Below are 16,498 nucleotides of genomic sequence, written 5' to 3'. Positions count from 1 at the left end.
ACGAAGTTTTGAAACTGCTCCACATGGAGAGCTTACATAGCTGCTGCCCAGCTGAGGATGCCAGCAGCAAACACGCTCCTACCTGGACTACAGGGGAGGAGATAGACCTCCTGGGTCTGTGGGGAGAGGAGGCTGTGGGAGAACTCTGAGGGAATCAAATTAATGCGGAATCCTGCTCCCTCTGGCCCTAGGCAGGCAGGCAGGGCAGGCTGCTGCTGGGAGGGGTGGGAAGAGACTCCTGCTGCGCAGAACCAGGGAGTGAGGCGGAGGCTGACGTTGGAGTGTCCCCCTCCACCCACTCATGTACCGTGTGTCTCTGCTGAGATGGGGCGAGGAAGACATCAGCTGTCCATGCATCGGCTTCTGCCTCAGATTGGTTGCTTCCGGTGGCTCTCAACTTAAAGAGGCAGCATGCTGACACACACACTCTTCCCCCAACACACACTGTCTCTCTCTCATTCTCTCCCCCCACAGCTGTGGACTTCTTGTGTTAGTGTTCAGCAATGTCAGTTAGTGCCTTTCATATGGCTCAATGTATATTCAATTGTTACAATGGGTTATCATTCCAGCAGAGGGAGCTATAGGACCATCACAGTAATAACTGCTGGACATCCGAAAATGCTACTTAATATCAAGATCAGAGGTGAGTAAACTACAGCCTGCAGGCTGAATCTGGCCTGTCAGGGCTTTGGATCCGGCCTGCGGGATTGCCCCTCGTGGTGCCGCTGGCCCTGCGCCGCTCTCAGAAGTGACCGGCACCATGTCCCTGCGGCTGTGGGATGGCGCGGGGAGGGGGGCAGAGGGCTCCGTGCGTTGCTGTTGCCTCCAGGCACCGCCCCCCGCAGCTCCCATGGGCCAGGAACAGAGAACCAGAGCCAATGGGAGCTTCGGGGGAGATACCTGGAGGCGTGGCAAGGGCAGCGCGTGGAGCTCTGTGCCACCCCCCTGCCCCCAGGGGCCGCGCAGGGACATGGTGCCAGCCGCTTCCAGGAGCAGTGCCACATGGGGCCAGGGCAGGCAGGCAGGCAGGGAGCCTGCCCTGGCCCTGGTATGTGCTGCTGCCACCCCGGAGCCACTTTAGATAAGCGGCACCAGGCCGGAGCCTGAACCCCTGCCTGCACCCCACACCCCTGCTACACCCCGCACTCCAACTCCCTGCCCTAAGCCCCCTGCCTGCACTTCACACCCCTGCTGCAGCCCAACTCCCTGCCCTGAGCCGCCTGCCTGCACCCCTGTGCATCCCAACTCCCTGACCTGAGCCCCCGCCGCACCCCACATCCCTCCTGCACCCCAACCCCCTTCCCTGAGCCCCCTCATATACCCTGCACCCCTTCTCTGCCCCAATCCCTTGCTCTGAGCCCATTCCTGGACACCGCATCCCCTCCCACACCCTGCACTCTCTTCCACACCCCAACCCCCTGTCCCAGCCCTGCATACAATTTCCCCACCCAGTTGTGGCCCTCGGCCCAGAAAGTTTGCCCACCCCTGGTCAAGACCATACTGATGAATTTCTTTCCATTTATTATCTGGGACTGAGTTTTTTTCTTGGCATTATCTAGTGCTCACAGAATGTGACTGGGAGGGAAACACGGAGGAAATAGAAAGTGGGGATGAAATAAAGGTCTTGTCTACACAGGAGAAATTGACCAGCATAGCTATTCTGGCATAACTCCCCCCTCTGGACATGATATTCCAAACAGTCTGCTTTATGAGTGGAATACTTATTCCAAATAAAGTCACTTTTACTTCAGACTAGAGCATCCACGCAGGGAGCTATTGAAGAATAGTTATTCTGGTCAATTTTCCTATGGAGGCACGCCCATGAAGCATTTAAAAGGATGACCTGCAAGGATTAAACAAAACCCACATGAAAGGTCAAGTTTTTAATGACTTAATAAAGAGGCCCAAGCAATTTTTTTTTTGAAACCCCACTTTTCAAGCTCTATTTATACAGGATTAAAAAAAGCAAACACTTTAAGGGGCCATTATGATCTGAACTCTTGCATAACCCAGGCCACAGAAATTTCACCCTGTGATTCCTGCATCTAGCCCAACAGTTCATAGTCAAACTAGAGCTAATCTTTTCATAAGACATCCAACCTTCATTTAAAAGCTTTGAGCCTGATTTCCCCTCTCCACTGCATTTCCCTCTTCTCCCAGAGTAATATTCAGTTTTCAATACCACACAGGATTCTTCCATCAAAGAGAGAAAAGGCTGTTTCTTTGCAATATCCCCACCAGAATCACATTGACTGTGGAAATTAGAAGTGGAAAGGTGGTTTCCCTACACAGAACTTGCAAAGATAAATTCTGAACCCGAATTGGTTAGCCGAAACTGGAATGACAGCTCCTCCCTTACTCAGCTGGTCAACTGATTTACTTGCCTTTTAAGTAATCTGCTGCTCTAAGATATATCAGTTCTCACCCCAAAACTCTGTAGTTTGTTTTCCTGAGCAAATGGATTATAAGTAAGACATATTGAGAATAAGAGTTTGGTAGTTAATTATGGATATAAAATCCTTTCCAATTTGTTTCTCCCCCTGCTATTTAATTTCAGCAACTTTTCTTTTTCGGGAGGGAAATTATTTCCCCAAGTCACCATCTGTACTTGAGATTGGGGAGCCTGCAATCATTTAACTTTTCCCCTCACGTTTGAGAATCCAGATTCCCCCCTTTACATCCACTGGAATGTATCAAGGGAAACCTCCACCTCTTGATGTCTTCAGATGAAGACTAGATGCCTTTCCAGGAAGATGCGCTTTTGCCAAACAATATATTGGGCCCAATTACAGGGCAACGGGCCGAAATCCTCAGGCCTGTGTTATACAAGAGGTCAGACAACATGATCTAATGGTCTCTTCTGGTCTTAAAGTCTATGAAACGCCTTCCTGTACAACAACTGGTTTATTTAGAGCCATGTAGAACTGAAATACCACCACCCTGTCAGACATATGGGTCTTTAAACTGAGGAGATTCTCCCTCTCCCCTTGAAGCAAACCATGTGGTGGGATCTCAGGGGGGCAGATTCATCCATGGGGTAACTCCACTGAAGTCAGGAATTCATTTGGCCCATTGCCTCACTCTGAAGCAGTTGGTCGTGCACGCCACTGTTGCACATGATCACTATTCCCCCCCCCACACACACAAACACATACCCTGGAGCAGGACACAAGTCCACAGGATTTAAAAGCTAAAAAAGAGTTGGGGGGGGGGAAGGTGGAGAAAAGAGGAAGAAAGAGGGTGATAAAACCTCTCTCATAGCAAAGGCAGCAGGAACTGCCACAGCATGAGCATGGGCTTTATGGTTTGGTTTCTTCCTTTCTCTAGGAAGCTGTGTGCAGCACCCACTTCCTCAGGAGAATAATAGGTGATTGTTAGTCCGAGGCCAGTCCCTGGTGCGAGAGCGTGGGCCACGTCTGTATCAGATTATGAACTCCTTTTGTGTTTTCTGTGCTAAATACATGCCTAAAACTTGCCCCAGGCAGCCAGCTGTACTGAGTTCCAGACAGCAGCACTGCCCAGGAAAGGTGCTTGACACTTCATGAAGGGCCATCACTGAAAAGCCATCACAGAGTGATTTGGAGCCACTGACTTTAATTGGCTGTATGGCTGGCCCACCCCCAAGGGAACAATGGATTTTCTGTACAGGAGTCCATAGGTGGTGAGAAAGTGGAGAGAGAGGCAGCTAGAGTTTTCCAGCTGAGCCTGTGGCAAGGGGACAGAGACTGTATTTGGGAGCACATGGAAGCGCATGGAAGAGGACAGGCAGGAGAGACTCTCTAGGGTTGCCAGGTGGCATTTACATGGCACTGCAGCAAGAAGACTCATGCACCTGCCCTTATGTAGTTCACGAGTTCAGTAACATGGAGTGACTCTGACAGCACAGTCACCTGGGTGTCTTCTTGCCCTTCTTGTTTCTAACAGGTTTGTTTACCTCACCTTTCCCTCTGTTACAGAGGTGCTCTCACTGGAAGCCAGTACTTGGGGATTGGGTGAGATAATGTGATCAGGAGGTTCCTTGGCAATTTACCTTTAACCTCCTTTAATTAAAAAACACCTTAACAATGTTGGCTGTTTACAGTGCTAAAGTCCTCAACGAAAGAATACCTGACTGCCAGATGACCTGTGATACCTTCCACACTCCCATTCCCTGGAAGTCTTCTACTGCCCCTGAGGGAGGAGACGCTAATAAAGTCAGATGTCAGTTAGATAAACATGTTGCAGCTCTTATCAGAGGGTCTGCAAGGTCTTTACAAACATCAGTTCAGCTTCACAACACCCCTGTTATCAGACCTTGTGTGCGGATGGAGAAACTGAGTCATTGAGAAATAGGAAGTCAGTGGCCTAAAGTCACAATGGAGTTATTAGGCAGAGCTGGGATTAGACCCAAGTGATGCCCCCTAACCACTACTTAATGGATTAGCAAAATGAACCATAAGCAGGTCTGACAGGAGACAGCAGCTTTTCTGACTTTGCGAGTATTGGATGCCATCTTGTTGCCCAAGTGGTGGTTAAGAGACTCAAATTTCAAAATGCAGACCCCGATCTGAATGTACTCAGTTGGAGTGTCCAAGTTCTGGACAGAGACGGTGTTTCGGCATGTGATTTCGAGAGGAGTTTATGTTGAAATCCATCTATAGTGACCACTCAGGAGCGAATTCTGTAGTTGAGGTTGTAGAGAGATTCCATTTATCTTTCCTTCCCGATTTTCACATGATCATGATGCACCTTTTTGAAAATTGAGGTGAAGAGAGTGTGTGGATCCTAAGATTTTAGGGCCTTCCTATGGGTTTTTCCTATAACTTCAAACTTTTTTAATTAAAAAGAAAATTATGCAACCAAGCAGCAAACACAATTCAACTTTGTAGCGAGCGCAAGAACATCACCCCGTCTCCAAACCACACAGAAGCCCAGAAGCACAATAAGATCCTGACAACACGGATGTAATTTTATTAGGCAGGGCCCAACTCACATAGGTAATCTTCACAATGAAGACAGGCTGGCTGCTGTGATTAACCCAGCCTTGCAGAAAACTAACAGAAGGGAAAACATACCCTTTTCTGCTCCCCCTCCCCCCTCCTCCTTGATGGATGTATGAATGTCAAAACCTAAGTTATTCTAATGCTAAATACTATTTTTAAAGTGATCAAACTAAGCACAACAAATTTCTTTAACTGAAAAAAACCAAACCCCAACCCCACAATAAATTAAGTGCAAAATACTAAATTACTACAACAGTAAGTTTATTAATTTACATGCACAACGGACTTTTTCCTCTCCCCAGTTGCTAATGAATTTGTGTTCCTGCGTACAGGGTTTTTTTGGTAGACTGAATTATCACAGTATTTCCATTTGATTACATTTACTTTAAGGCTGTTGCAAATTTAGCAGTTCTTAACAGTCACTGAACTACCAGTGTCATTATAAGGAAAAAGAAAATGAGTACTTGTGGCACCTTAAAGACTAACAAATTTATTTGAGCATAAGCTTTCGATGCATCCGATGAAGTGAGCTGTAGCTCACAAAAGCTTATGCTCAAATAAATTTGTTAGTCTCTAAGGTGCCACAAGTACTCCTTTTCTTGTTTGAACTTTGTAATCTATTGCTCAGGCTACTTGTCCATTTCCATTATTTATAAAGCACTCCAGGATGAAAAAACTGAATAAGCGCTAAGTGTTGTTAAAAGTGGTTTGTGTGCACAATAAGTAATATATGAACACACAGCTATTCGAGGTGGGGGGGATGGGGGAGAAACCCTTTTTCTTTTCCTTGTATATAGTTCAGCTGCCTCCACTGGGACTATACCTTTAGGCCCAGATCCTGCCTTACACATACAAGTAGTGCCAACAAAGCCAATGGAACTACTTAAATGAGAAAGATTTATAAGCTTGTGGTCTTAACTGTTACAAGACTGATAAGCAGCTGGCACAGATAAAGCTACAAAAACAAAGGCTATTGTCTCATGGTACCATCCGTGTAGGAAGCAGAGGCAAGGGAAATGCCTGAATGAATTTCAGCACGTGCAGAGTCCTTTGTGAGCGATTGTGAAACCTCACAAATAATGACTGGGGGGGAAAAAAGGTGGGCGGATTAAATAGATTTATTCCTGTTTTCAAATGGGTTTTTCCCAGAAGCTGGGGCGGGGGGGGGGTGAGAAGAAAAGAAATGCTCTCTTTTTTTTAAGTGGGGAAATGTGAAGAAAATCATTATAAGAACTGATTGGTCACAATCTGCTTTATCCGGCACTTTTCTGAAGTTTTTAAAAGGGCACCGGTGAGGTTCCCACCCCACTGCCTCCCCCCACAATGAAAGGAATTAAATGAAACCATCCAGCACATGTCCTCCACCCCCTGCCACAGAGCCTGCTCTGGAGGTTTCATACATTTGTTTTTGTTTTGACAACTCAAAACAAGTACAACTGTGTCTATCATTTAGCCCTCAGGGGCCAAGCCATCATGCGGCCGCCACACCACATAATACAACCCGCCCTGCCCTTCCTCCACATGATTAGATGCCCAACAACTCAGGAAAAATATAACAACAAGTGTAAGTCTCTCAGTTCAGCCTCTCTCCTCCTACCCCCATGTGGTATGAGGAGGTAATCACCAACTCCCAGCCAATCCAAAAGAGACAGGTAGCAACAAGCCAAGAGATCTCCAGCCACCTTTTTAAACTCTCATCTATGCGCCAGTTGTCCAGATCTAAGGGCAGGAGTCCTACAGTCCTACCACACTTATACTCTTCTAGCAGCCCCTCACGCTAAAGCGTACAGCTCCCATGAGGGTATCAGTAGTTGGCCAGGGAATTAGGTGAATCAGAATTATGTTCTCATTCCTTGTCTCTCTCCATCCATTCAAAGAGATTTATTCAGTCCCTCCCAACCAGGTCCTCCTCAGTTTCTAGACTCCTTATAAGCAGCTTTGCCAACTACTGCAGAGACTCCTTTGAAGCTCCATCTGTGCTGTTGGGTCCCATGAAGCATATGGGAAAGGACACAAAAGATTCTGGGGCAGGGACGAGGCATGGATGGCAAGATAGAAGAAGGGGTGCCAAAGGGTGGGAAATGGGGGAGAACTCCAGCCTCAAAAGGTCTGTACCCCTTTTGAGAGAGACAAGGTGGGCGAGGCCATATCTTTTACTGGACCAACTTTGTTGGTGAAAGAGGCAAGCCGTTGAGCTCCATAGAGCCCGTCTTCGGGCCAGCATTTTGCTCAGCTCAACACTGATAGTTCAAAAAAACAAAAAGCACCTTGTTGTTAGAAGCCCCTCTCACTGGTAAAAGCTGGTTTTAATGCATGCAAATGGTGCTGGACTGACAGCTCAGACAACTCTCTACAGCCCACATTGGTGACTAGATGGTAACAACTTTAGCCAGCACCACAGGCCAGATTTGAAGTGGCAGCCTAAAGAGGTGGGAGGCACTTGATCCTATTGCCAGTTCCTGGATCCATTTATAACCTGCAAATGCCCATTTTATAAGACAGTGGGCACCATTTTGGAGAACACTGGTGGCAGCTATCATGTAAAAACAAAACTGATACCATATGAAACAAGCAGCCTGTAAAGGCAGGGTCAAAGTCTTAAAGTGTAAATGTTTTAAAATGTTGCCCAAAAGCTACTGGAATTCTTTCTACAATTATGAGAGTTTCTGCCCAGTTGCAATGCTGGTTTCATGATCTCAGAGACCCTGTGCCCCTGCAAAGGAAATCGCCTTCCAGTAACCTCTCCAGCAGTCTTTGACTTAGGGTTCGAGCCTGCATTGAGGTCAGTGGCAGGATGAAGTATGGAAGATGTCAAGGTTCAAGCCCTTACATTGCACAGCTTATTCTCCTGAAGAAGCACTTCACTATTGGAGCTTTCAAATGGTGAGGCAAAGCCAAGTTTTCCCTTTAACCAAATTAACTTGTTTTAAGTTGATGTTTAAGAAGTTGTGTACTCAACTCACTCACTCCCCTACCTGCAGGGGTGCATCATTTTTATTGCAAATAGGAGAATTATTTCTAAGAGCACTTGAAGAGTACCATAAGTAAGGAAGAATGCTCTATGCTTGGATGTGGAGCTGGTCCAGTATGCACAGATCTGGTTCAAACATATCAGTTTAATTTAAAATATAACAAGCCGAGATATATGCATTTTAGAGCTGGTGGCCACTTACAGGCAGTCACAAAACAACAAAGCACTAAATATTTAAGTCTAACTATACTTGCTCTAATGATCTATTAAAGAATTAAGAAAAGCTGAAACTGAAACATAACCAAAAGCTCATGTATGTGTGCGTGTACTATTGTCAAATGTCCTTTATTCAATACACACATTCACACAAATGGTATTTCCTAAGTTCTGCCCACTGAGTCCCTTTGTTGATGCAAGTACTATAGTTACCAAAAATAAACCTTACTTACTGTTCATCAATGCCTGTTGATTTAAATGAGAGAGTTGAATATGTTGCTGAAAGCAGCATTTGGTCCAACATACACATTGTACATAAACCACAGGAACCTAAACTCTCCATAAATGGGTAAGAAGCTGTAACTGAAGCCTGAAGCCCATTATGCTCTTAACCATCCAACAAGAAACAGATGATCTGTGGGAATTAATAAAAACTCAGTGCAGTCGGAGGAGGGAGGGGGACTTGGGGGAAACTCACTATACTATATAAAATATATAACTGTTGTGTCAGAGGGGCGGATTATAACCAGCCCCTTTTACAAAGGATTATATTGCCAGTTGCTGAAAGTTATTCTCATGGCCACAGGCCAGGCTCCAGTCCAGTCATTTTATCACTGTTAAGGAGTGATAAAACTGAAGGGAAACGAGAAACAATAAATACCATTAGTGAACCAGGTTTAACAAACTATAGAAGAATCTATACACAGAAAAATTTAATTTGCGAACTCTTCCTCTCCAGAAGTTCGCAAAAAGAAAAGCAGTACTGGTGGCACCTTAGAGACTAACAAATTTATTAGAGCATAAGCTTTCGTGAGCTACAGCTCACTTCATCGGATGCATGAAGTGAGCTGTAGCTCACGAAAGCTTATGCTCTAATAAATTTGTTAGTCTCTAAGGTGCCACAAGTACTGCTTTTCTTTTTGCGAATACAGACTAACACGGCTGCTACTCTGAGATCTCCAGAAATTATGCTTGCACACATGCTGGGGCACCTCAGAACGATAGAAAAGGCATTTTTAAAAGAAAAGACTAGGGTTATTTTTTAAAATGGAGAGTTTTCTTAAAAACAAATGGTTCCAACCCGTAAGAAAAAGAAGGAACTTGCCAGGAGACATTATAGAATCATTCTGTGAAGCACATTTTTGGCATTAGCCCAAATCCACCAAGTAGACTAAACAACTAGCTAAAAGCCTTGGTCATACTCAAGAAAGGGGGGATGGTCAAGGAATTCTCCATCTCAGCTCCCCACCCAGGCCTCTGCACAGTCGATGCTGAGTCTCCTACACAGAGGGAGGAACCACATTTACCTCGCCGGTTTCTATTCCCCCAGCCTCCAGTAATCTGATGCAATAACAGATCTTTCAGTTCCTCTCCGCTCCCTGCCTCACACGACAAACTACGCGGTGCTCTTCAAGGGCGGTGCTGGGGAATGGAGAGACGAAGCAATTTTGCAGAGTGACTTGTTCTGGCCCCCAGCCCGGAGCCCCTCTCCTCTGAGCACGGGGACAGCCAGGGACGGCCAAACAAGAGACTGAACGGTCTCGCCTCGCCCCCAGCACGTTGTCCTGACGTAGCCGGCTGGCTGCTGCGAGTGGGGGGCCGCTGGGCTTACCTGTGGCTGCTGGTGCCGGGACCGGCTGCTCCCCGCAGGTAAACTGGCCCTCCCCAGGCGCATGGTCCAGAGCCAGCGGGGGGGCTCCGGCGGAGGAAGGGGCTCTCGGCGCTGGGCAGGGCGGTGAAGCCGGGCGCTCAGCAGCCACGTCTGGGTACCTCTCTTCCCAAAGCCCGCCGTGCGCTCCCGGCCACGCCGCATCCACCTCCGAGCGAGGGAGCGCTGGTCCCAGCCCCACTCCGTCCCCGTGAGAGCGATCGGGGCAGGCAGGCATCCAGGGCTGCAAATTCAGCCTGACAGGCTTTTCCTCCCGGGCTGCTCCGGCTCAAGAGGGGAAGAAAAACACCCCACCGCAGGAACGGGTTTGGAGCCGCTGCCGGCCAGAGCTGAGAACTCGCTGCATTGTGAATGCGAAGAGGAAGTTAGTCAGTGGGAGGAAGGGGAAGGGGGGGGTGGGAGGATAAGGGGGGCCCTAGGGAGAGGGTGGGGAAGAGGGAGGAGTTGAAAGGGAAAGAAGTGCTGGCAGGCGTGAGCCGGGACTCAGGTTCAGGGCAGGCTGCATGGGCTGAGATGTTTCAGAGTAGCAGCCGTGTTAGTCTGTATTCGCAAAAAGAAAAGGAGTACTTGTGGCACCTTAGAGACTAACACATTTATTAGAGCATAAGCTTTCGTGAGCTACAATGCATCCGATGAAGTGAGCTGTAGCTCACGAAAGCTTATGCTCTAATAAATTTGTTAGTCTCTAAGGTGCCACAAGTACTCCTTTTCTTTTTGGGCTGAGATGGTGACCCAGCCTGGGCGTGGGGCCCTGTTTCACAGCCCCAATCGGCCACATGGAGACTTTGCCTCCGCTCACCGTGAGGGCCACTACCCTGAAGGAGCTGGCCAGGCTCAAGCCAAAGCTACACAGCATGAGTGGATGAGCGAGGCAAAGCCATGAGCCTGGCCAACTCAGTGGAGCATCAGTGGCGTGGCACTGAAATGTCCTACCTCCCGCTCGTGCCTGGGGCCCGTGGTGGGTTTCTATCTGGCTGTTTTCAGAGTAGCAGCCGTGTTAGTCTGTATTCGCAAAAAGAAAAGGAGGACTTGTGGCACCTTAGAGACTAGCAAATTTATTTGAGCATAAGTTTTCGTGAGCTACAGCTCACTTCATCGGATGCATTCAGTGGAAAATACAGAGGGGAGATTGATATACACACACAGAGCACATGAAACAATGGGTTTATCATACACACTGTAAGGAGAGTGATCACTTAAGATAAGCCATCACCAGCAGCAGCGGGGGAAAGGAGGAAAACCTTTCATGGTGACAAGCAAGGTAGGCTAATTCCAGCAGTTAACAAGAATATCAGAGGAACAGTGGGGGATGGGGTGGGGGGAGAGAAATAACATGGAGAAATAGTTTTACTTTGTGTAATGACTCATCCATTCCCAGTCTCTATTCAAGCCTAAGTTAATTGTATCCAGTTTGCAAATTAATTCCAATTCAGCAGTCTCTCCCTGGAGTCTGTTTTTGAAGTTTTTTTTTGAAGGATAGCCACCCTCAGGTCTGTAATCGAGAGACCGGAGAGATTGAAGTGTTCTCCGACTGGTTTTTGAATGTTATAATTCTTGACATCTGATTTGTGTCCATTTATTCTTTTACGTAGAGACTGTCCAGTTTGACCAATGTACATGGCAGAGGGGCATTGCTGGCACATGATGGCATATATCACATTGGTAGATGTGCAAGTGAACGAGCCTCTGATAGTGTGGCTGATGTGATTAGGCCCTATGATGGTGTCCCCTGAATAGATATGTGGGCAGAGTTGGCAACGGGCTTTGTTGCAAGGATAGGTTCCTGGGTTAGTGGTTCTGTTGTGTGGTGTGTGGTTGCTGGTGAGTATTTGCTTCAGGTTGGGGGGCTGTCTGTAAGCAAGGACTGGCCTGTCTCCCAAGATCTGTGAGAGTGATGGGTCGTCCTTCAGGATAGGTTGTAGACCCTTGATGATGTGTTGGAGAGGTTTTAGTTGGGGGCTGAAGGTGATGGCTAGTGGCGTTCTGTTATTTTCTTTGTTGGGCCGGTCCTGTAGTAGGTGACTTCTGGGTACTCTGGCTCTGTCAATCTGTTTCTTCACTTTAGCAGGTGGGTATTGTAGTTGTAAGAATGCATGATAGAGATCTTGTAGGTGTTTGTCTCTGTCTGAGGGGTTGGAGCAAATGCGGTTATATCGTAGAGCTGTAGACAATGGATCGTGTGGTATGATCTGGATGAAAGCTAGAGGCATGTAGGTAAAAACAGCGGTCAGTAGGTTTCCGATATAGGGTGGTGTTTATGTGACCATCATGCATTAGCACCGTAGTGCCCAGGAAGTGGATCTTTTGTGTGGACTGGTCCAGGCTGAGGTTGATGGTGGGATGGAAATTGTTGAAATCATGGTAGAATTCCTCAAGGGCTTCTTTTCCATGGGTCCAGATGATGAAGATGTCATCAATGTAGCACAAGTAGAGTAGGGGCATTAGCGGACAAGAGCTGAGGAAGCGTTGTTCTAAGTCAGGCATAAAAATGTTGGCATACTGTGGGGCCATGCAGGTACCCATCGCAGTCCCACTGATTTGAAGGTATACATTGTCCCCAAACCAATTCCTCCCCGCTGGAAAATTGAATCAATCTAGAGGCCAGGGTGTCTGACTGGTTGCAGTGGTGGATGGGGCTGATTTGGTGTCTTTCCCTTCAGAGGAGGGTGCTGGTGCTCAACAAGTTGGTCCTGCCCGTGCTCCGGCAGTGGTTCAGCAGCCGAGCCCACCCCATGCTCCCTGGCCCGCCTCCAGAAGGAATTTTTCTGGATGGGGCTACACTGGGTCTCTGCAGATGTCCTGAGCCTTCCCTGTGGGGAAAGCAGACAGGGCCTAGTCTGCATCTACAGCCAGGTCTACACCTTCCACCTTCAGGCCCTGCAGAGACTCCTCTGCAGTGCAGGTAGAGTGTGCAGGCACATGCCTTCCTCAATCACCTCAGAGACCAGCAGCTCTTTTATCTCCACTTGAGACATCTCCCCTGAGATCTTGACCAGGACCTCCCCAGGAGCTGGAAGCTAGTGTCAGCACCCAGGTCCATAGCAACTGTCAAGGGGGAGGATCTCCATACCAAACCTCTGCTACGCAACCCCCATCTACATGTGCAAGTGATGGAGTCCCCCTTGGTGTGCCGGAGGTTGGTCCTGACTGGCACCCCCAGACTGAGACATTCTGAACTATGCTCAGAGGGACTGGGTGGATCCTGCAGCAGTTGGCCAGTGCATGAGGTTCTCCACCCCACGCATCCCATCATGTGATTCAGGAGGCGAAGGCAGACTTGACTCATGCTTCTCTTGCTTTTCTCCCACAGGTCCTGCAGGAGGGTGCTCCCTGCCGCCCCTCACCCTCCAGAACATGCCATCAGGCCTGTGCCCCATGAGGCCCCCAGCACACCATCTGAGCTGGCTGCACAATATTCAGCCCGTCTACCTCCAAACCAAACCCAGAGAATATCTGTGCATGCTCATGCTTCACATATTCCATTTCCTTGCCCTTATGTCCTGCCCTAACAGCAGGTTCTGCTACTTATGGCTAGTGAGGAACCTAGTGGACCAGCCTGTATTCCACTCTGGTTCCACAGCCTATTGGGGATATTCGTTGGTGGCTCCTCCACAGGGCTATGAGCACAGGCATGTAACCTGGCGCAGTCCACGAAGACCTCTGACTCCTGTCCTTTTTGTGATGAGAGGTAGATTCTGGCGCACATCTATGTAGAATGCTTTAGGTTACAGCCCCTCTTCCGGCTCCTCCAAAACCTTTTACTGAGGTCCTTGCTGCACTTCTCCCCACATCTCCTGATCTACACACACCCCATCCGCCACAAAGTCACAGGACCTCCTCCTCAACCTCCTCCTGGTGCTGGCCAAGATGCCATCCATCATACCAGGAGAAGGAAGCTGAATGGGGGAGTGCTTGGTGACTGTAGGGTTTATTTCCATTCCCTTGTTTGGTCATGTCTCCAAGCAGAGTTTCTGTAGGCAGTGTCCATGTATGCCTTAGACACTTTTGAGGAGCAGTAGGTGTTGTCAGGGGATCTCTGCTTAGTGTCCTCCTCTGGATTCCTGATTTTTTACCTTTGAGCTCACTCCCATGAGTGGAGTGTTTTTTTCCCCTCATTTGTTGTCCCTAGAAATCATTTGTGGTGTGGCTTAAGAGGGTAGGCCTAGACCCACTTGCCCAAGTTCTACAAATAGTACTAGAGCGTCAACCCACTAATGACTGGATATCTAGCTCAGGTTTAAAGCACCATTTAACTTCAGCTGGAGATTCGTGGTTGTGGACAGGAGTCAGATAAAGGACAACACTTGAGTTGTACCTGGAACAAAACACTGCAGTGAAGACAAGCTGTAGAACCACCCTGAAATGAGGAAACTTCCCTTCCGTGCTAGTGAGAGTTGGTGGAGTCTGGGGTTGGGCTAGGATTGTTTTTCTTTTGAAGAGTGATCTCACTGTAGAGCTAACTTTTCTCTTGGGGCACATACAGGAATGACCCTACAACATCAGCAGGAAGTGGGCTGAGCAGGGGGCATCAGTTTCTGAGAATTTAAACTTTCACTCAAAAAAACCCCCTTCAGAATGTGAACCATACAGTGTGTCTTCCTGAATCAGCAGATTGAATTATAATTAGAGTCGTATATTGCTTAGATCTATTTTCTGTTCATCTCAGTCATGTGTTGACTCTGGAGCCTACTTCTTGTGTAACTATTTCATGTCATATATTAGGAGAAACATCCAGCTACTCTGGGACTGCATAGAGAGTTTGTTGATTTTGGAAAGAGCTCAATTAGAACAAAACACACACTTTCACTCTGTCCAACTCCGCCAAATTGATTTCTGGGCACGAGCTTACATGACAGCAGGAACTAATGCGGTTTATTTCTGATAAGTACAGCAATGTAGTCACACACAGGAAAACAATCCTTCCTGCTCCACAAGTGGAGCTATAAATGGAAAGATAACCAAGTAGAGGCCAAAGATCATTCTCCCCTCTCCCCCAACCCCCAAAGAAATATTTGTATTTTTAAATACTCCCAGACATGAGACTACTTATTTTGTCTTTAGTCAGTGGGAGGAAAGAGTTGCATCACTATGATGCTACTTCCTGACATTGCATCAGTCCATGAAAAGGTCTTGTCTTTGCCTAGTGTTGCAACATCCTATTAGGAGCCAAGAGGTCATGTGCTGGCACTGTGGGAGAACGCTAAATAAACTGAGGGCTTGTAGCTGACCTAAGTGGGCAGACCCATGAAATCTAGGACTTTTCTTTTGAAGTCCTAAGTAGCCTGCAATATTTATTAAGAGGGAGCTCAGAATAAACTCCCCCCCAGAACATTTTTACAGTTGTGCAGATGATTATATATTAGGACAAGGGCCTGTTTTTCGGAAGTGCTGAGTGCCCACAGCTCATATTGAAGTTAATGGGGCTCTCAGTGCCCCTGCAAATCAGGCCTTTAAACTCTGCGGTTAAACCAGGGGAAGTCAGGGCAACATCACTTTTCAAACAGACATTAAAGGCCTGATTTTTTCACTGCCTTGCTTCATTCACCTCCATGCAGAGGACACACAAAACTCCCAATCTGATGTGGCAGCTATTTACATGCACTTTGCACAAGAAAAGTTGACTACACAAAGTGCAAGGCTGTGGAGCATCAAGCCCTATGTGCATTTCTTGCCATTGATATTTAGCCCTTACCTCTTCAAAGGGCTGTGCAAACATTAGCTAACCAACAATTAACCCTCACTATACTCCAGGAAGTATTGTCAGTGTTACAGGAGGAGACATTAAGAGGTTAAGTGACTTGCCCCACATGGTAAGCCAGTGGAAAGGCAGGATTAGAACTCACAGCTGCCACTCAGCCATGCTGTGTCTTTCTCATTATATAGAACACTAAAGAGCTGATGGTGAATTGTCATGGGACAACATTTCATTGCTAGATGGTAATACTGCCACACTCCCCTAGGGTCTTACTTCATTTCACCTACCTTCTGTTTAAGCTCCATCAGCTGCCACTAGGTTAAGTCTAGAACAGCATTGAAGGAGAGCTGCCTATCAGTCAGCTCCTTCTCTTTATGTGCTGCCTCCTGGCTCCTCCTCTCCTATATATTGCAGGAGTTGAGCTCTACTCCTGTAGAGTGACAAAGCACAAAGAAAAGAAGGCCATTAGCAGTTAAGCAGCAGCGGTAGATCTTCCTTAAATTGGAGGAGGGGGAAGGAGCCATGATTTGTTGCATGTCCAACCCCTACTCAACCGGGGATAAGCTGAGTACAACAACACAGGTGTATTGCAATTGATTGGTTACACAGACTAGTGTTAAACTGGTGTCACCCCCATGTGAGAATACTGTTAAATCAGTTTAGGTGTGGCTAAAATTGATGCAATTTACTTAATTTAAGGGCCTTAAATTAAGAGATTTAATTACATTGATTTAGTAACTGATTTAGTTGAATCTGCAATTTCTATGTGTAGACCAACCATAAAACAATCAGCAATGAAGAAATTAGCCATGTTGGCATTCACCCTTCCAGTACCAAGCTTCTGAGTGAACACTCCATTGTGATGAATGAGATCAGTTCACACTTCTTTCAGACCTATTGGTATATCTGTTCTAGGCAGAAAAACTCAGTAGTGTCTCATTTCTCTAGCTCCCCCATTCCTTTTC

The 16,498-nt window shown here is 47.2% G+C and overlaps 1 protein-coding gene across 5 annotated transcripts in view; it reads right to left on the bottom strand.

Moving 5' to 3' along the window:
- C10H15orf39 (chromosome 10 C15orf39 homolog) overlaps positions 1–15,966 on the bottom strand; it is a 35,483-nt gene extending 19,517 nt beyond the window's left edge. For 2 of the 5 annotated variants that reach the window (XM_043493614.1, XM_043493616.1), the window contains exon 1: positions 9,940–10,201. The gene's annotated coding sequence lies outside the window, so the exon portion shown is untranslated. Of the gene's footprint in view, positions 1–9,939; positions 10,210–15,820 lie in introns of those variants that run through there. The other 3 variants (XM_043493617.1, XM_043493615.1, XM_043493618.1) reach the window with 3 other exon arrangements.
- Positions 15,967–16,498: the final 532 nt, after the last annotated feature.

The sequence above is a fragment of the Dermochelys coriacea genome, chromosome 10, assembly GCF_009764565.3.
Source record: "Dermochelys coriacea isolate rDerCor1 chromosome 10, rDerCor1.pri.v4, whole genome shotgun sequence".
Lineage (NCBI taxonomy): Eukaryota > Metazoa > Chordata > Testudines > Dermochelyidae > Dermochelys > Dermochelys coriacea.
The sequence above is the reverse complement of the archived record's forward strand: the minus strand, read 5'-3'. Positions and strand labels throughout refer to the sequence as shown.